The following is a 21,632-nucleotide window of genomic DNA, read 5'->3' as shown; positions in this document are numbered from 1 at the left end:
CTGAGATTATGCGCAAAAAGTGCTATATTTTTTCACTTCTGCGCATAGGCTATATGTGGAAATATTTTTACATATATTTATTCAGCATCATCATATCTATCTATATATGAACATATTTCTATATATAATAATAAAAAGTACAAGTAGCCTACATCCAAGTACAAGTAGCCTACATCCAAGTATAAGTAGCCTATGTCCAAGTACAAGTAGCCTACATCCAAGTACAAGTAGCCTATGTCCAAGTACAAGTAGCCTATGTCCAAGTACAAGTAGCCTACATCCAAGTACAAGTAGCCTATGTCCAAGTACAAGTAGCCTATGTCCAAGTACAAGTAGCCTATGTCCAAGTACAAGTAGCCTACGTCCAAGTACAAGTAGCCTATGTCCAAGTACAAGTAGCCTATGTCCAAGTACAAGTAGCCTACGTCCAAGTACAAGTAGCCTATGTCCAAGTACAAGTAGCCTATGTCCAAGTACAAGTAGCCTATGTCCAAGCACAAGTAGCCTATGTCCAAGTACAAGTAGCCTATGTCCAAGTACAAGTAGCCTATGTCCAAGTACAAGTAGCCTATGTCCAAGTACAAGTAGCCTACATCCAAGTACAAGTAGCCTATGTCCAAGTACAAGTAGCCTACGTCCAAGTACAAGTAGCCTATGTCCAAGTACAGTAGCCTATGTCCAAGTACAAGTAGCCTACATCCAAGTACAAGTAGCCTACGTCCAAGTACAAGTAGCCTACATCCAAGTACAAGTAGCCTACATCCAAGTACAAGTAGCCTATATCCAAGTACAAGTAGCCTATATCCAAGTACAAGTAGCCTACATCCAAGTACAAGTAGTCTATGTCCAAGTACAAGTAGCCTACATCCAAGTAGCGAAATCTCAAGTGGCTCAGGTGGTTAAGACCACTGAACTTGGATCTAAACCTTTGTTCGTTTAGAAGGGGGTTCGAATCCAACCAAGAACATTTAAATTTATATATAAATTGTGTCAATTACAATGTATAAAGTATCTTAGAATTTGCGGCGATCCATCGAAATCCCAAGTGGCTCAGGTGGTTAAGACCACCACTGCACTTGGATCTAAACCTTTGCCCGTTTAGAAGAGGTTCGAATCCAACCAGATACATTTAAATTTATATATAAATTGTGTCAATTACAATGTATAAAGTATCTTAGAATTTGCGGCGATCCATCAAAATCCCAAGTGGCTCAGGTGGTTAAGACCACTGTACTTGGATCTAAACCTTTGCCCGTTTAGAAGAGGTTCGAATCTAACCAATTACATTTAAATTTATATATAAATTGTGTCAATTACAATGTATAAAGTATCTTAGAATTTGCGGTGATCCATTGAAATCCCAAGTAGCTCAGGTGGTTAAGACCACTGCACTTGGATCTAAACCTTTGCCCGTTTAGAAGGGGTTCAAATCCAACCAGGAACATTTAAATTTATATATAAATTGAGTCAAGTACGTATAAAGTATCTTAGAATTTGCAGCGATCCATCGAAATCTCAAGTGGCTCAGGTAGTTAAGACCACTGAACTTGGATCTAAACCTTTGTTCGTTTAGAAGGGGGTTCGAATCCAACCAAGAACATTTAAATTTATATATAAATTGTGTCAATTACAATGTATAAAGTATCTTAGAATTTACGGCGATCCATCGAAATCCCAAGTGGCTCAGGTGGTTAAGACCACCACTGCACTTGGATCTAAACCTTTGCCCGTTTAGAAGAGGTTCGAATCCAACCAGGTAGATTTAAATTTATATATAAATTGTGTCAATTACAATGTATAAAGTATCTTAGAATTTGCGGCGATCCATCAAAATCTCAAGTAGCTCAGGTGGTTAAGACCACTGTACTTGGATCTAAACCTTTGCCCGTTTAGAAGGGGTTCGAATCTAACCAATTACATTTAAATTTATATATAAATTGTGTCAATTACAATGTATAAAGTATCTTAGAATTTGCGGCGATCCATCGAAATCCCAAGTGGCTCAGGTGGTTAAGACCACTGTACTTGGATCTAAACCTTTGCCCGTTTAGAGGGGTTCGAATCTAACCAATTACATTTAAATTTATATATAAATTGTGTCAATTACAATGTATAAAGTATCTTAGAATTTGCGGCGATCCATCGAAATCCCAAGTGGCTCAGGTGGTTAATACCACTGCACTTGGATCTAAACCTTTGCCCGTTCAGAAGGGGTTCGAATCCAACCGGGTAAATTTAAATTTATATATAAATGGAGTCAATTACAATGTATAAAGTATCTTAAAATTTGCGGCGATCCATCGAAATCCCAAGTGGCTCAGGTGGTTAAGATCACTGCACTTGGATCTAAACTTTTGCCCGTTGAGAAGGGGTTCGAATCCAACCAGGTACATTTAAATTTATATATAAATTGTGTCAATTACAATGTATAAAGTATCTTAGAATTTGCGGCGATCCATCGAAATCCCAAGTGGCTCAGGTGATTAAGACTACTGCACTTTGATCTAAACTTTTGCCCGTTTAGAAGAGGTTCGAATCCAACCAGGTACATATAAATTTACATATATAAATTGTGTCAATTACAATGTATAAAGTATCTTAGAATTTGCGGCGATCCATCGAAATCCCAAGTGGCTCAGGTGATTAAGACTACTGCACTTTGATCTAAACCTTTGCCCGTTTAGAAGGGGTTCAAATCCAACCAGGTACATTTTTATTATATTGAATTTCAATTAAAAATATAACAATTCTGGGGTTCGAACCAGCAACCCTTTAGTCCTTACACAATGGCACTATCCGTTGCGCCACACAAGTTAACATATAAACTAATAAAAAAAAAAAAAATAAGAACCTTTGTATTAATTAAAATGTACAAAATATAAAGTATTTTAGAATCTTTAGTTGGTCATCAAATCCTCAAGTAGCATGTTGGTGAGTACTAGTGTGATTGGATCTGAACATGTGTGCTTTGGCGAGGGTTCAAATACCACCAAGTGCAATTTTTTTATATAAATTGAATTCAATTTGCAAACAATAAAAGTAAATAGTGCGGTACCACTGGGACTCGAACCAGTGACCCTCCAATCACTATACAGTAGCACTAACCGCTGCGCTACACAAGTGAACATATTATACTTTAAAAAAAAAAAATAAGAACCTTCGTCTTTCGATTGATGCTTTTATAAGTTTATGGCGTACAAATTAACGTACACTTTCAGTAAGTTCCTAGGTAGCTCAGAGGGGCAGACGTATGACTGACATGGTCGGTGGTTCGAGAGCTGTGCTGGACGAGATGGACTTGGAGATGGACCTGGAGCTCGGAGATACAGTTGGAGATGGTTGGAATTGACTCGGACAGGCAATCGATACGGACAGGCAATCGGATACGGACAAGCAATCAGATACGGACAGGCAATCGGACAGGCATCGGATACGGACAGGCATCGAAAATGGACAGGGAAACGGATACGGACAGGCAATCGGATACGGACAGGCATCGGATACGCATCGGAAACGGACAGGGAAACGGATAGGAGTGGAGGAGAGTGGAGGATAAGCTGAGGCGAGATGGGAGAAGATGAGGAGAAAATAATTTTATTTAAATTAAAATTATTTTTTTTTTATTTTTTTATTTTTTTTTGTCCATAGCGGGAATCGATCCCACGATCTCTAGATCCATAGCCGGTAGTGTAGCACGTTGAGCCAAAAATCAACCTGAAAAAAAAAATTTTTTTTCGAAGTGTTAAACCTTCGGCCAAAAATCAGAAATTTTTAAAAATGTCGGTCCAAACCGCAAATTTTCCATGTTTTACCATCTCTTTTTGGTAAAACATGGAAAATTAGCGGTTTGGACCGACATGTAAATGGTAAAACACGGAAAATAGGCGGTTTAGACTGACATGTTTTTAAAATGAGAAAATGGTAAAACACGGAATATATACGGTTTGGAACGACATATAAATGGTAAAACACAGAAAAACGGCGGTTTAGACTGACATATTTTTAAAAGTTTTGATTAATCAGGCAAAGACAACGATTTAGTTGGACATTAAATTGTATTTAATTTTCAATTTAAATCAAAAAGTATTAAATATATGTATGTCAATTTGTCAATTTCAAATGGGACGGGGTAGGGCCAGAGTAATGGGGGAGGAGAAACATTATTATATGTATGTTAAATGTTAAATTAGTTAGTTTAATAATCTACGTTTGAAATTTAAATATATTTGAAAATGTGTAGGCCTATTTAAAATATATCATATCTTCTTTACCAATTTGCGAATTATAAATAAATTTACAAAGCAATCATATGAAAAGCAAGCCACAATGACCAAACAATAATGATAATAATAGTTAGTTTTTGTATTTACTAGTGCTTGTACCCAATAAAGGTACCAATTAAACCATGTAGCCTACCAGTAAAGTTGCCTGTACCCTATACAAAGTTATACTACGTGAACGAATTAAAACTAGACCCAATGGGGGCACAATGTCGCGATCAAAAGAGATAATAAATCAGTTTCCTGACCTACAAATTAAGCTGAATAAGGTCTGTATTAATAAAGTTGCTATAAAGTCACGTATACGTGTACGAATTAATAATGGGGCCCTATTTATAATAGTTCATTCTTATAAAGCGCATATAAGCAAGCTCTCAATGTGCTGAACATTATTACCCCAGTCAGTAGACGATCAGTAGTCGAACGTACGTCCAACACATTGCGCCACACACCTCAGGGCATTCTAAGACACAGCTAAGAGCCACAATGTCACAAAATAAAAATGATTAATAATAATATTTAAGTTGCCCTTACAACTAAGTAAGCTAATAAAGTTGCCTGTACCATATAAACCTGTATAAATGCATGAACGAATTATTAATAAGGCCCTATTTACATTCTCAGACACAGCTAGAACCACAATGTCACAAAAAAATAATGATATTAATAATAGTTAAGTTGCTTAACTAAAGTAAGCACCTGTACCGTACTAATAAAGTTGCGTGTACCCTATAAACCTGTATAAAAGGATGCGTGTGCGAATTATTAATAGCGTCCTGTATGTAATTCAAAGTACCAAAGCTCCTGTACTAACAAAGTTGCCTGTACTCAATACGATCCTGCACTAATAAAGTTGCTTGTACCCAATGAAGGTACCTGTGCCAGAGCTCCTGTACTAATACAGTTGGCTGTACCCAATAAAGGTGCCTGTACCAAAGCTCCTGTACTAATAAAGTTGCGGGTACCCAATGAAGGTACCTGTACTAATAAAGCTCCTGTACTAATAAAGTTGCCTGAACTCAATTAAGATAATGTACTAATAAAGTTGCGTGTACCCAATGGAGATACCTATACCAGAGCTCATGTACTAATACAGTTAGTTGTAGTGTACCCAACGGAGGTACCTGTACCAAATCTCCTGTACTAATAAAGTTGCGTGTACCCAATGAAGGTACTTGTACCAATAAAGCTTCTGTACTAATAAAGTTGCGTGTACCCATCGAAGGTACCTGTACCAAAGCTCCTGTACTAACAAAGTTGCCTGTACTCAATTAAGATCCTGTACTAATAAAGCTGCTTGTACCCAATGGAGATACCTATACCAGAGCTCCTGTACTAATACAGTTGCGTGTACCCAACGAAGGTACCTGTACCAAAGCTCCTGTACTAACAAAGTTGCCTAAACTTAATTAAGCTCTTGTACTAATAAAGTTGCTTGTACTCAACGAAGGTACCTGTACCAAAGCTCCTGTACTAATAAAGTTGCTTGTACCCAACGAAGGTACCTGTACCAAAGCTCCTGTACTAATAAAGTTGCCTGAACTCAATTAAGATCCTGTACTAATAAAGTTTCTTGTACCCAACGAAGGTACCCGTACCAAAGCTTCTGTACTAATAAAGTTGCTTGTACCCAATGAAGGTGCCTGTACCAAAGCTCATGTACCAATAAAGTTGCTTGTACCCAATGAAGGTGCCTGTACCAAAGCTCATGTACCAATAAAGTTGCTTGTACCCAATAAAGGTGCCTGTACCAAAGCTCATGTACCAATAAAGTTGAGTGTACCCAATGGGTAAATATACCAATGGAGCCACTGTACAAATTCAACTGTATGATCACGACGTGTACGAATTACGGATAAAACCTGCAGTACTTCTACCACCAATTAAGCTGTACTAAAAAACGTTGCTTGTACTCAACGAAGGTACCTGTACCAAAGCTCCTGTACTAATAAAGTTGCGTGTACCCAATGAAGGTACCTGTACCAATAAAGCTCCTGTACTAATAAAGTTGCCTGAACTCAATTAAGATAATGTACTAATAAAGTTGCGTGTACCCAATGGAGATACCTATACCAGAGCTCATGTACTAATACAGTTAGTTGTAGTGTACCCAACGGAGGTACCTGTACCAAATCTCCTGTACTAATAAAGTTGCGTGTACCCAATGAAGGTACTTGTTTCAATAAAGCTTCTGTACTAATAAAGTTGCGTGTACCCATCGAAGGTACCTGTACCAAAGCTCCTGTACTAACAAAGTTGCCTGTACTCAATTAAGATCCTGTACTAATAAAGCTGCTTGTACCCAATGGAGATACCTATACCAGAGCTCCTGTACTAATACAGTTGCGTGTACCCAACGAAGGTACCTGTACCAAAGCTCCTGTACTAACAAAGTTGCCTAAACTTAATTAAGCTCTTGTACTAATAAAGTTGCTTGTACTCAACGAAGGTACCTGTACCAAAGCTCCTGTACTAATAAAGTTGCTTGTACCCAACGAAGGTACCTGTACCAAAGCTCCTGTACTAATAAAGTTGCCTGAACTCAATTAAGATCCTGTACTAATAAAGTTTCTTGTACCCAACGAAGGTACCCGTACCAAAGCTTCTGTACTAATAAAGTTGCTTGTACCCAACGAAGGTACCTGTACCAAAGCTCCTGTACTAACAAAGTTGCCTATACTCAATTAAGATCCTGTACTAATAAAGCTGCTTGTACCCAATGGAGATACCTATACCAGAGCTCCTGTACTAATAAAGCTGCTTGTACCCAACGAAGGTGCCTGTACCAAAGCTCATGTACCAATAAAGTTGAGTGTACCCAATGAGTACCTATACCAATGGAGCCCCTGTACAAATTCAACTATATGATCACGATGTGATACGAATTACGGATGAAACCTGCAGTACTACTACCACCAATTAAGCTGTACTAAAAACGTTGGTTGTACTCAACGAAGGTACATGAGTCCAAACGTTAATGGTAATATCGTAATTTGTTGCGTGTACCAATAAAGCTCCTGTACTAATAAAGTTGCCTGAACTCAATTAAGATCCTGTACTAATAAAGTTGCTTGTACCCAACGAAGGTACCTGTACCAAAGCTCCAGTACTAATAAAGTTGCTTGTACTCAACGAAGGTACCTGTACCAAAGCTCATGTACTAATAAAGTTGCTTGTACCCAATGAAGGTGCCTGTACCAAAGCTCATGTACCAATAAAGTTGCTTGTACCCAATGAAGGTGCCTGTACCAAAGCTCATGTACCAATAAAGTTGCTTGTACCCAATGAAGGTGCCTGTACCAAAGCTCATGTACCAATAAAGTTGCTTGTACCCAATGAAGGTGCCTGTACCAAAGCTCATGTACCAATAAAGTTGAGTGTACCCAATGGGTAAATATACCAATGGAGCCACTGTACAAATTCAACTGTATGATCACGACGTGTACGAATTACGGATAAAACCTGCAGTACTTCTACCACCAATTAAGCTGTACTAAAAAACGTTGCTTGTACTCAACGAAGGTACCTGTACCAAAGCTCCTGTACTAATAAAGTTGCGTGTACCCAATGAAGGTACCTGTACCAATAAAGCTCCTGTACTAATAAAGTTGCCTGAACTCAATTAAGATAATGTACTAATAAAGTTGCGTGTACCCAATGGAGATACCTATACCAGAGCTCATGTACTAATACAGTTAGTTGTAGTGTACCCAACGGAGGTACCTGTACCAAATCTCCTGTACTAATAAAGTTGCGTGTACCCAATGAAGGTACTTGTTTCAATAAAGCTTCTGTACTAATAAAGTTGCGTGTACCCATCGAAGGTACCTGTACCAAAGCTCCTGTACTAACAAAGTTGCCTAAACTTAATTAAGCTCTTGTACTAATAAAGTTGCTTGTACTCAACGAAGGTACCTGTACCAAAGCTCCTGTACTAATAAAGTTGCTTGTACCCAACGAAGGTACCTGTACCAAAGCTCCTGTACTAATAAAGTTGCCTGAACTCAATTAAGATCCTGTACTAATAAAGTTTCTTGTACCCAACGAAGGTACCCGTACCAAAGCTTCTGTACTAATAAAGTTGTTTGTACCCAATGAAGGTACCTGTACCAAAGCTCCTGTACTAATAAAGTTACCTGAACTCAATTGAGCTACCCGTACCAATTAAGCTCCTATATCAAATAAGCTGTACTAATAAAGCTTGTACTAATAAAGTTGGTTTTACCAAGTTAGCTCCTGTACTAATAAAGACAACGTTTACCAATTAAGCTACCTATATACCAATTAAGCTGTACTAATACCCGTAACACTACGTGTACGAATTAATAATAGGGCCCCGTCTACATAAAATTCACAATGCTAGCCTCAATGTGACCAACAATAATTATAATAATAATAGTTAATTGCCTGTGCAATACAAATAACGTGGCTTAAGTGACCCATACCAATTCAGTTCCCTCTACCCTACAATGTAATTAAGTTGCTTGCCCGAATTTACCTGTACCTGTACCAATAAGTTAACTGTACCAATTAAAAACCATTTTGCATTATGGAAATATGAAACTTTAAACATTGATTGATTAATGACATTTAATTTAAATCCACACATCTACTAAAAAAACTTCTTAAATAAAGACAGATTGCTAAAGAAGATGTTAGTCTAATTAAACAATGTTTAATCTCCAAATAAATCCGTATTAAGGCCAATTTGTTTGACTATACCTATGTTACCCCAATATTAAGCTATATCAACCACGTGCTTCCTATTGGGAGGAGTTGAGGCTAGTTTGACTCAATGCTAGGCCTAGCCAACTACTGAACTTTTATTAATAACATCTAAATCTATATTGTTTAAAACTATTGCTTACCTTTAAAACATCATTGTTTCACATCCTGAGATTTTACGCTAGCAAACGTCTTTAAATTTCTGTTGTCGACGACGTGCAGAGCCAATATTATTCCATGTTTGTTGTTATTGTGTGCAGTGATGCATTGATATTTAAATGAGCTATTCCCAGACGTGACGCGGGAATCTTGAATATGCATGTGCTGCTGCAGAAAATACTATACCATTACGATCATCATTACCGGTGTAATATTAATGTGATATCGCTTCAATTCCAGCCTTGTGTCCCTTGTCGGCCGGTCGATCAGACTGCTGAAATTACAATTAACTCTTTCAATAATAGAAACTAAACACACAAATTCAAAACAAACAAAAGATCTTATCTTTCGGTAAAAACAGTAATTGAGAGGTAAAATAAACGGAATCATTTTCTTATCTCCGCAAAACATTATTTTGTTTTTGACTCGACTTCGATGTTATTTGTAACTTATAAATAACAAAATATGTATTGGGCTTTTTTTCATTTTGTATCGGATTCTTGGATTTCACTTCAAGATGCAAGATTCATTTTTTGTACAATATCACTGAAACGGAAAATATTTAATTTAATTTATACTTAATTCTAACATTTGAAACATTTTAAAAAGATTATTTTACTCAAATTTGTTTTTTTTTTACAAACTTGAGATGGTTAAAATAGTTTTGATTCAGTATTATGGAAGGCACAATTCGTCAAATAAAGTATTGATTCAGTATTATGGAAGGCAAAATTCTTCAAAACAAGGTATTGATTCAGTATTATGGAAGGCAAAATTCGTCAAACAAAGTTTTGATTTAGTATTATGGAAGGCAAAATTCGTCAAATAATGTATTGATTCAGTATTATGGAAGGCAAAATTCGTCAAATAAGGTATTGATTCAGTATTATGGAAGGCACAATTCGTCAAATAAAGTTTTGATTTAGTATTATGGAAGGCAAAATTCGTCAAATAAAGTTTCAGTAACGATTGATGTTTATGTTTTGGTTGGTGGTTCGAGAGCTGTGCTGGTACCTGACGAGATGGACTTGGTGATGATGGAAGCGCGCGATTTTAATCGGACAGGCGTCGAAACGCACATGGATTTAAATCACCATGTAAATGGTAAAACATGGAAAAATATAAACTCAAATTGTGAATACTTTATCATTTTTAAATATAAAATAAATAGTGTTAACTGTTTAGTAGACTTGTATAAATAAAATATACATTCAGAATTTAATTTTACCGTAATTGATTAGGCCTATACACAGAAAGCACGGGAGCGATATTTATTTTCACTTAAACAACATAGGGAAAAATTAATTTGTAATAGATTGAATTTAACATAATAATAAAGCATCGTAACCAGTAATTTTAAAAGAATAGAATTATGTACAAGCGGTTGTCTGTAGCGTTTGATTTAGAGTGATTATAATATCATGATTAGGCTACAGAAAGACGGATTATTTTAATTTGTATTAACTACTAAAGTAATATAACGACAATAACGATATTAAATTATAGTTAAACATCACATCATTTAGACATAAATATACATTAGATTAGTTACTTCGTCGAAAAAATAATCTGTAAATAAACGTTCAATTAATCATTTTAAATAGAATGAATGCCTCATTGTGAAGACATAACAAGCTTCCGAACTTTTAATTTATGATTATTTTATCTTGATATTAATTAATTTTAAAACTTAATTGATGTTTACATTTTAAAATAATCAATCAAATAAGTTCATTTGAAGAGTGGAAAATAAACGAAATGAAAATAAGTGTATGAATACGTGAATAATGTCGATGATTATCTGTAATATTCTTTAAATAATTTAAATAATATTTTGGATTGATACATTGATTTAAATGATTTTGATGATGAAAGAAAATATAAAAACCACAATTCAATTCTTACAGACTCACTATATATATATAGCATTTAAAACACATCAATAAAAGATGAATTATTTTATTGACGTTAGCAAGTGTTTATGAACGAGTTATTAGAATGTACGGTATTATTATTATTTTCTTTTATATTGAAGTTTAATCTTCTATGGCAACATATCTTTTCATCTGCTCGTCTTTGGAATAATAATTAAAGAGGCAACCATCAATCGATTTGTTAGTGGTTAAGCAACATCTCCTTCCTTCTTTTTGAATCTGAATACTTGTTTCGGCGAGCTTCAAAGTGCTCTGTTTTACTTCCTTTTTTTGTCGTTATTTTAGGATATTTTATGGATCATTTTTGTTTGTGTAAAGCACATAGAAACATTGTATTAGGTGTTGTATACTAAAAGGGCTCTTATATTTTAATTTACCACTCTTTTCAGTTTCTGGAATTACTCTACTATCTGTAGTAATAAATGTAATGTGATATTACGTGGAGGTAAATTGAGGTACATACAATAAAACAAACCGGCCGTACAATAATTATGTAGGCCTACTTATACACTTTTTAAAATTGTTTTTTAATTATAATATGAAATCATTTGGGTTCTAAACAAATGGACAACTTTTACCAGACATTCACACTGGATATTTTTTATTAAAATAATTTACAAATATGAAATAATGATAATAATATTGTGATTTTACAACGTTGATTTATAAATCAATTTTTGAGCAAACCTTGCAGTCAACATTTATTAAAAAATAAAAACAGCAATAGGCATAAAGTATTCATAATGATATTGGATAATATTAATTAATATCAATCAACAAGTACAAATATATTGATGTGTAGTTTCCCTGATCAATAGACAATAGTTATGATAGGTATTATAATAGTTATCAATATTACCAGTGCTGTTAATATGAAGAAGATATAAAGTGAAATGATAGTAAAAAATTAGCTGGTAACACACAGGTTTAAACAATAAGCGGACATGTAATGGTATTCTCTCCTACTTTACCTGGCCTACTAACATACCTGGACTTACTTACATAGGACTTACATATATGATCTACTTACATACATGATCTTCTTACATACATGACCTACCTACCTGGACTTACTTTCTTACTTACACTTACATACCTGGACTTACTTAAACTTGCATACATAGGACTTATTTACATATCTAGCCTACTTACATACCTTACCCACAAGCTAAGAAAGGTGATATGGAGAGGAATGTAAAATAAGAAGAGGGATACCATTACATGAAAGCCAACAATAACAAGTAGTACAAATGAATTAGTGAATTAGAAAAAATGGAGGAGAAAAAAATGGTTAAGCAAGTTAGTATATTTGTATTGATGAATTATGGACATTTTAAAGTGTTTACTTCGATTAAAATAAGATATATTTTTATTTTATCATAATTGCAAAATTAGAACACAATATATTTGTCATCGTCTGCCTCGTTGACCACCAATGCTGTTTCGTACTTTTTCCGCCGTTGTCCGGTTCTTGTCGCGCCGTTGTTCGGTTCTTGTCGCGCCGTTGTTCGGTTCTTGTCGCGCCGTTGTTCGGTTCTTGTCGCGCCGTTGTTCAGTTCTTGTCGCGGCCGTTGTTCGGTTCTTGTCGCGGCGTTGTTCGGTTCTTGTCGCGCCGTTGTTCAGTTCTTGTCGCGGCCGTTGTTCGGTTCTTGTCGCGGCGTTGTTCGGTTCTTGTCGCGCCGTTGTTCGGTTCTTGTCGCGCCGTTGTTCGGTTCTTGTCGCGCCGTGTCCAAGTTTTTAATCTATAAAAATATATAATAAAATACAGCAATTATATGTCCACATATCCTATGTATTGTAAATCACAAATGTCTCAAAACATTAAAAACAAAATTGTTTATTATAAAAATGGACTCTACATTGTTGGTCTTACTTACATTTACGTGATGTATTTGATACAGTTTTTATACAACGATGGCATACACACTACGTTAATTTTTCAGTCTAGAAAAAAACAAAAGAAATTCTGAAAATTATATTTTAAATATTGCTTAGATTTTTTAATTTAGTTAGAGGCTTCCGTCACTATTGAGGTTAGAAATAAGTATATAAACAAGTATATAGTATTGGCATAATCTGATGACGTAATCTGTTGTTGATCTGTAAAAAATAAAATTAGAATACAGGGATTTTTAATTGTACCAATCTAAACAAAACAAAGATTATTACAGTAATTTTATATTGTCTTAGTTTGCAAGATAGTAAATGTTTTAGTAAGACGTACCTACTTATGATATAATGGATTTACGTGGAAACGTTAAATTCTATTGGTACAAAAAATATCTCAATCTCTGAAAAGATAAAAATACATTTGATTATCTATTTAGGCATACGTAACATTTCGTCACTTAAATCGATATATGAAACAATCAAAACTTCTTTTTAAACGGTTACCAGTTATTAAAATAAATACTAAGTTATTTATTGAAATATGAATGGAAATTATATTTTTATGTTACAATCAAAATGGGTCCAGTTATGTTTCTTTTAAACGGTTGCCGTTTATTAAAATAAAGAGCCTACAAATAAGGTAACCAATACATTTATAATAGCGTTTTTATAGTTATTCATTGAAAGATAAAAAAAGGAAATCTCAACAAAAAAAAATAGAAAAACTCCAATCTCTAAAAAGATAAAAATATATTTGATTAACCTGAAAAGAATAAATATTGTTAGTCGCACATTATGATAACTGGTTTGGGTTGGAAATTATGAAATATAATTAATTTTATTTGCACCATCATCAAATTGATTTAGGCCTACGTAGAATTTCTACGTAAATGGAAATTTGTTATGGTACAATCAAAATGGGTCAAGTTACGTTTCTTTAAAACGGTTAAGGTTTATTAAAATAGGCCTACAAGTAAGGTAACCAATACTATTATGAGAATTGTAAATTTATAATAGCGTTTTTATAAGTTATTTATTGAAAGATAAAAAAAGAAAATCTCCGAAAGTAAAATCCAATCTCTGAAAAGATAAAAATACATCTGATTAACCTGAAAAAGAATATTGTTAGGTGGGTTCAATTATGTTTCTTTTTAACGGTTACCAGTTATTAAAATAAATAGGCCTACAAGTAAGGTAACCAATACTAAGTTATTTAAAGGTAAAACAAGGAAATCTCTGAAAGGAAATAGAAAAACTCCAATCTCTAAAAAGATAAAAATATATTTGATTAACCTGAAAAGAATAAATATTGTTAGTCGCACATTATGATAACTGGTTTGGGTTGGAAATTATGAAATATAATTAATTTTATTTGCATCATCATCAAATTGATTTAGGCCTAGGTATAATTTCTATTTTTATGGTACAATCAAAATGGGTCCAGTTACGTTTCTTTTAAACGGTTACCAGATTAAAATAAATAGGCCTACAACTAAGGTAACCAATACTATGAACATTTATAATTGTATTTTTATAAGTTTATTTAAAGGTATAAAAAGAAAATCTCTAAAAGCAAAACTCCAATCTCTGAAAAGATAGAAATACATTTGATTAACATGAAAAAGAATAAATATTGTTAGTTGCACATTTATCGGAACTGGTTGGGGTTGGAAATAATTAATTTCTACGTAAATGGAAATAATATGTTTATGGTACAATCGAAATGGGTCCATGCCAGTTATGTTTTGTTTTTAAATGGTTAAAATAATTAGACCTAGTAAGGTAACCAATACTATATGAGAATTTATAATTGTGTGTTTATAAGTTATTTATTTAAATGTATGAAAAGAAAATCTCCAAAAGAAAAATAGAAAAACTCCAATCTCTGCAAAGATAAAAATACATTTGATTAACCTGAAAAAGAATAAATATTATTAGTTGGACATGATAACTGGCCGTGTTGGTAATTATGAAATAGAATTATTTTATTTGCACCATCATTAAATTAATTTAGGCCTACTTAAATGGAAATAATATATAGATGGTACAATCAAAATGGGTCCAGTTATGTTTCTTTTAAACGGTTACCGTTTATTAAAATAAAGAGGCCTACAAGTAAGGTAACCAATACTAAGTTATTTATTGAAAAATATAAAAAGAAAATCTCCAAAAGAAAAATAGAAAAACTCCAATCTCTGAAAAGATAAAAATACATTTGATTAACCTGAAAAAGAATATTGTTAGGTGGGTCCAGTTACATTTCTTTTAAATGGTTACCGATTAATAAAATAAAGAGGCCTACAAGTAAGGTAGCCAATACTAAGTTATTTATTGAAAAATATAAAAAGAAAATCTCCAAAAGAAAAATAGAAAAACTAGAGGCCTACTAGTAAGGTAACAGATACTACATGAGAATTGTAAATTTATAATAGCGTTTTTATCAGTTATTTATTAAAAGATAAAAAAATAAAATCTCCAAAAGCAAAACTCCAATCTCTGAAAAGGTAAAAATACATCTGATTAACCTGAAAAAGAATAAATTTTGTTAGTTGCACATTTATGGGAACTGGTTGGGGTTGGAAATTACGACATAGAATTAATTCCTACGTAAATGGAAATAATATTTTTATGGTACAATCAAAATGGGTCCAGTTATGTTTCTTTTAAACGGTTACCAGATTAAAATAAATAGGCCTACAAGTAAGGTAACCAATACTAAGACAATTTATAATTGCATTTTTATAAGTTATTTATTTAAAGGTATAAAAAGAAAATCTCCAAAAGAAAAATTCAAATTTCTGAAAAGATAAAAATACATTTGATTAACCTGAAAAAAATATTGTTAGTTGCACATTATGATAACTGGTTGGGGTTGGACATTAGTCCATCGTAAAATAGATTTAGGCCAACGTAAAATTTCGCCATCAAAATATTATTTATATTAATCAACAAAAATGGGTACAGTTAGGCCCATGTTTCTTTTAAACGGATACCAGTTATTAAAATAAATAGGCCTACAAGTAAGGTAACCAATACTAAGTTATTTATTGACAAATATAAAAAGAAAATCTCCAAAAGAAAAATAGAAAAACTCCATTATCTGAAATAATAAAAATATATTTGATTAACCTGAAAAAAGAATAACATTATTATGATAACTGATTTGGGTTTGAAATTAAGAAATAGAATTTTGGGGTTTGAAATTAAGAAATAGAATTTTATTTTATTTGCATTTGGATTTAGGCCTACGTAAAATTTCGTCATTAAATGTAAATAATATTTGTATGGTCCAGTTATGTTTATTTCAAACGGTTACCAGTTATTAATACAAGGCCATATACATGGCTGCAGTCCCGTGCTCAGGTTAGTGTTTACCGACCGACCGACAGTGAGCTGTTGAGTCACGTTGCAAGCGACTAATAAATAGACCTGCCAGTAAGGTAACGCAATACTAACTTTATGAATGCGTTTTTATAATAGTTATTCAAATCGAAAGGTATTAAAAGAAAATCACGTAAAATCGATAAAACATAAATACCTTTCCTCGACATTATCGTGTTTTAGTAGACTACGATGACGTAGACTACGATGACGTATGATTACGTAGACTACGTTGATAATCATTCACAAACAAGAATAATATAATCATTCAATGTAGCAGGTTAATATTTTTTCAATTTACGCTAAAAAATGATCATTTATTTATATTGATGGCTTCCGTACCCCTCTGAGTTTGTTAATAATTATTATATTATGTAAAAATGTGAATAAAAAGAATGAACGCGCGCGGTGCACCTCTTCTGAACCTGAAAAACAAACCAATATTATTAGATGACGTCATGATTGATGAAAGTTAGGCCGGCTATTACTTTGTAGGTTATGGTAATGTGAACTAAATGATTGGAAACTCTAAAAGGGTACGGAAGCCATTCAAGTCATGCTGCGTTTATATTTTTAGTTTTCAAGTTACAAAATCTAAATTTGCTAAAGAAAAAAAAATTATCTTCAATCTCTGGAAAGACAAAAATACATTGATTACCCTTAAAAAGAATATTTATTGTTAATGTACCGTACATGTGCGACTGTGGCTTAAGAATTACTGGAAAAATGGATTTACTTAAAATCTAAATAATGTTTAAATAGGCCTACATATAATTTGGTAAAGTTCTGCCTACAATATCAAACTTTATGTGACAAAATATGTGATGTGCTCATGGACCCCATGATAATCACTACAAAACTACCATTTGTCAAACTAGTTTGATAATGTAGTAAATCGGAAATTGATAATTATTCGCCTCTTGGATTAAATGGTGGTCAAAATGGTGACTACATTTCCACCATTTCATTCGATATACAACTTTTATAATAAGATATCAAATAACTGGAATTGTATTGGGAAACGTGTCCTTGTTGGCTTAGGCTAAGATCTCAAAGATAACCGCCGACGACGACGGGGGGAGACCAAACAGAGTGAATTCCAAAACAAGCAATAGGCCTAGCTACTGGTAGTGTAGACTATTAGTAATAGAGGTGGTAGAGGCTTCAATATATTCTTAATTCAGGGAGTGAATATAGACTATTAAAATTAAAAAGTGGATTATTTAGATTAATATAATTTATCTAAATGTACAAAATGATGTCCTGTTACTTACCCACACTGGAAACCCCGTTCCGCTAGACCGGTGAATGACGTACAGGTGCACGTACGGGTGCACGTACGTCACGCAGCTATTCAAAAACTGAATTGTTAACGATTTCATTGGATCCTTCGCTAATATATGCAACTATTTTAATTGTGCGGCATATTTGTTTGCAAGGTTTGAGTGTGTGTTGTGTTTTTAACGAACGGCCATTTTATATATTATCCATTACCACTAACTTCATTTATTTTGCTTCAACTAATTTGTCCTATTAGAAGTGCTATATTTTTGCACTTCTGCGCACATATGTGGGAATATTTTTGCATATATTTATTCAGGATCATCATATCTATCTATATATGAACATATTTCTACATATAATTCAGGGATTTATCGGCATATTTTCCTGATTGTTTTAGAAATCCCAGAGTCAAGAAATTGATAGAGCACCATCATAGAATTCTGTACTCATCAAAATCTTAGATGGTGGAAATTATTTCACCCCAGGGATTTTCGGGGTGAAATTTCGGAATATTTTGCTGATTTTGAGGTCGACATTTCCCTTAGCGCAAACAAAAATATAGCAATGTGTGTGCATAATTCTCTAATTAAATCAAATATGAACATTTTTTTTAGAAAAATGAAAATAAATTGATTAATTGACCAAAATCATCTGATGGCGTACAATATCGGTTGATTTTACTGTTTATTTTTTCTGGAAATAAGCCTACGGTTAATATTGGATCTCTGCAGGGTGAAGTAGTGTTTATTATTGTGCAAACTCGACACGTTAGTCGTAACAGTATATAATATCATTACTATGTGATCCTCTTAATACATCTTGACTTTATAAATACACCCGACCCAATGGGACGTACATTATTTCTGTCGTGTACTGGTTCTCACTTTGATGTTACATCAGCCTGAAATATAAAAAAAACAAATTAGTAAAAAGTTATAACACTTTCTCTAAAATGCACATAATAATATTAATTTCAACTGCACTCAACTTACACTAAAGAGGACAACACTACAAAGACGCGCGCGTAGAAAAGCCGTGCAATTATTATCGTACTTTTTAAGCAAAGAATGTTTCTTCCCGATGTTGTAAAAATGTAAACATAAATTACAATTGTATTTCTTTGTTTTTCTAGTTTTTTTCACGTTAATGTAAATAGTTATTTACTTTCAGCATGAATTCAGATGTCAGGTGACATCAGTCCCCAGGCGTTAATATCGTAGATAACTTATGCCTCCTTCCTTGCCTTGTTGTCAAACGGATATACAAAATCATCTTTGTTCACATTTATAGATGCTTTGGATTTGTTAACAGATTAGAACATTATAAAGAAATCAACATAAAAAAGGGGGGTGGGGGTTAATGAAACGGTACTCACAATGGTATTTAGAGGCAGTGTAATGATGTATTTTAAGCACCCGATTCTCGTACGGTACGTCAACCGTTTATAGAGGTAATAAGCGGCTGCTTATTTACATTCGCATGACCCATCACCCGCACAATCCCCCACCCCCTAATCATTTCTATCCCATCAAATTGCATACAAAAATAAGTATGAAACGGCTTCAACTATTGTCATGTAAAAGAAATGTTTCGATGACGTAATATACAAGGGTCGTTCCATTGATACTTCAGAATGTCCCTCCTCATTGAATATCTTGTGACCAATCAGAGCCAAGCAACAGACACGCGCGTCTTACCGAGGCAGACGACAGTAATCGTAACACTTGACAGCAGCTAGCTTCCACCTCACTCCACAGCTCTGGACTTACTCGCTTTCGTGCTTTTTAATTTACTTCCAGTTACGTAAGTATTCGTATTATAGATATGTTGTTGTGATACTTAATCATTATCTCCTCTATAAATTCTAAACATATAAATGTCTTAATTACCAAAATGTTATAACACATTGGTGGCGTTTAACTGCAATTTCGTTTTAAAAAAACTTGTGTTATTGAGACTACTGATGCGTAAGGCTGTGTGTTCTCAATTAAAAATAATAAAGTAATAGCACGGTGCGTATGGTTATTGAACCTTCCAATTTCCATGGCCCTCGTCTCATCTTACTCCAATTTGTTGTATTTAGAGTACTTATTAATTTGGCTCTTGTTTCTTTACCACTAGGAAGTAGGCCGCTACCAATTTTAACCTGGACGATACCGATGCGTTTTAAAGTCATGCTGCGGTACTCAACATAACTTTGGACACTGAAGCTGAAACTGTTGATATATACTGCTGTTGGGGGATGCGAGTATATTGACAAATCAAACGTCTATTTGTCTAATCATTCACCTCACAAAAGCCTCAATTTAAACGTGTGTGCATACGTGTCTGACAAGGTGCAATTTCGGGGATATTACGCTTTCGTGCCAACTTGTTTTTGTGGACTAAAACCTATTACATCTACAATATACGTGTAGTTTGGACTACTCACTTATTAGTGGAATATATTATAATTAACATCATATCTACAGGTAAGTAAGTTAAGTTTAGAACTTCAAAAATTAAAACGACAACGCCTAATATAACGATTGTCTACTATTCCTAATTCGATGGGGGAGGGGTTTCAAAATATGTATGGAGACGTGCAGAATAGGCTACAATTTAATTATTATGTACATGTGTGCATTTTAGTAGTAATGATTTAGTATTACTCAGTCACAACAAACCATACAATATTCAACATTATACATATACTTCGTATAAACTGACAGAAATGATATTTCCCCCCATGGATGATATGTATAGGCCCATAATGTGCTGGCTCTACTTATTCAGTTTCCAAGTATTATTGAGTTTTAAAACCTAATCTAATACTTAAGTATATAACTAATCCTTCATAAGTTAATCTTACATTTTTTAGCAGTTGATAGAATAGCTGATGAGTTCATACTTAACTCTAAAAACAATTTCTTCAAATGATTGACAGAAATGATAGTTTAACATGTTAATAAAGAAGGAAGACTGGCGACTTGTTGCCGATTGTTAGCTAAATGTTCACGAGCTGTCGAACGAATTGAAAACCATAAAAAATGCGCGTTTATTTTGAAAATCATACAAGCAACGACTTCCTCTGGTTATCAAAAAAATATATATTTTTGCAATCACAATATACTATATGATACTAACAACAATTGACCACAAAGTGTTGATACAAACTTATTTGAATCCAACAGTTTTTATGCTACATTTACAATTGTCTTTGGAGATTAGAGGGGTTAGGATGCCTTAGCAATTGCATGACCCCGGCCCGTACAGCGTGTCATATTTGAATAATCAAATTTCCTCCACGGTTTACTTGAAGGAGTGGGCATATACATAAGTATATTTACTGTAGGCCTTCGCCTTCAAACTGGGCAAATTCATCATGTGAGATTTGCGCTATTTTTGCTGCAGTTATATAATGTTTTGGTAATTGGTTGTAGGCATAAACAGGCCCACAGAGCCATGATACCCCGTCAATATTGTTAATACAGTGCTTAATACACTGGGTCAATAGTAACTTCAATGATTGTAAATTTATGACACGAGATACCCCCTCTGAAATTATATAAATTTACGTACTGATGCGCTGGTTAGAAATATGGTTTAAGTTCCCGTGATACCGACGACGGCTTAAGCTCTGTTTACACTATCAAACTTTATGTGGTAAAAAAATGTGATGTGCACGGACACGATGTCATATCACTACCATATTTTAGTATATCACAACTGGGCACATCACACTTTTTCTTAAACTAGTTTGATAGTGTTGACAAAGCTTTACAAAAACAAACCAGTCTTAAGTTAAAGGACCGTTGGTGAATTGAGCCCTGTGACGACAGAACTCACGTTTATCTGTTACTTTAGAAACTTGAGACCTTTTAATTACTTTCAATTTTACGTTCAGCGTGACGTAATTCATATCTTGGTGTGTGAATGCCATAATCAATATTCGAAAAATCTTTTTTGAAATTACTTTAAAGAACAATTTAAATTTAAG

General features: G+C 33.8%; 2 protein-coding genes and 1 long non-coding RNA gene across 3 annotated transcripts in view; 1 reads left to right on the top strand and 2 right to left on the bottom strand.

Moving 5' to 3' along the window:
- Positions 1–11,963: 11,963 nt before the first annotated feature.
- Positions 11,964–13,646, bottom strand: LOC140059220 (uncharacterized). The gene is made up of 3 exons (XR_011847147.1): positions 13,323–13,646; positions 12,976–13,042; positions 11,964–12,840 (listed from the first exon to the last, which is right to left on the bottom strand). It is a non-coding gene; the product is annotated as an uncharacterized lncRNA (long non-coding RNA).
- A 4,690-nt stretch (positions 13,647–18,336) lies between these two features.
- Positions 18,337–21,632, bottom strand: part of LOC140059561 (ataxin-10-like) — a 78,949-nt gene continuing 75,653 nt past the window's right edge. The window contains exon 9 of the transcript XR_011847227.1: positions 18,337–18,554. The gene's annotated coding sequence lies outside the window, so the exon portion shown is untranslated. The remainder of the gene's footprint in view (positions 18,555–21,632) is intronic.
- Positions 19,385–21,632, top strand: part of LOC140059564 (protein Wnt-5b-like) — a 41,155-nt gene continuing 38,907 nt past the window's right edge. The window contains exons 1-2 of the mRNA XM_072105512.1: positions 19,385–19,456; positions 19,775–20,124. The gene's annotated coding sequence lies outside the window, so the exon portion shown is untranslated. The remainder of the gene's footprint in view (positions 19,457–19,774; positions 20,125–21,632) is intronic.

This window comes from Antedon mediterranea, chromosome 9 (assembly GCF_964355755.1).
Source record: "Antedon mediterranea chromosome 9, ecAntMedi1.1, whole genome shotgun sequence".
Classification (NCBI taxonomy): Eukaryota; Metazoa; Echinodermata; class Crinoidea; order Comatulida; family Antedonidae; genus Antedon; species Antedon mediterranea.
The sequence above is the reverse complement of the archived record's forward strand: the minus strand, read 5'-3'. Positions and strand labels throughout refer to the sequence as shown.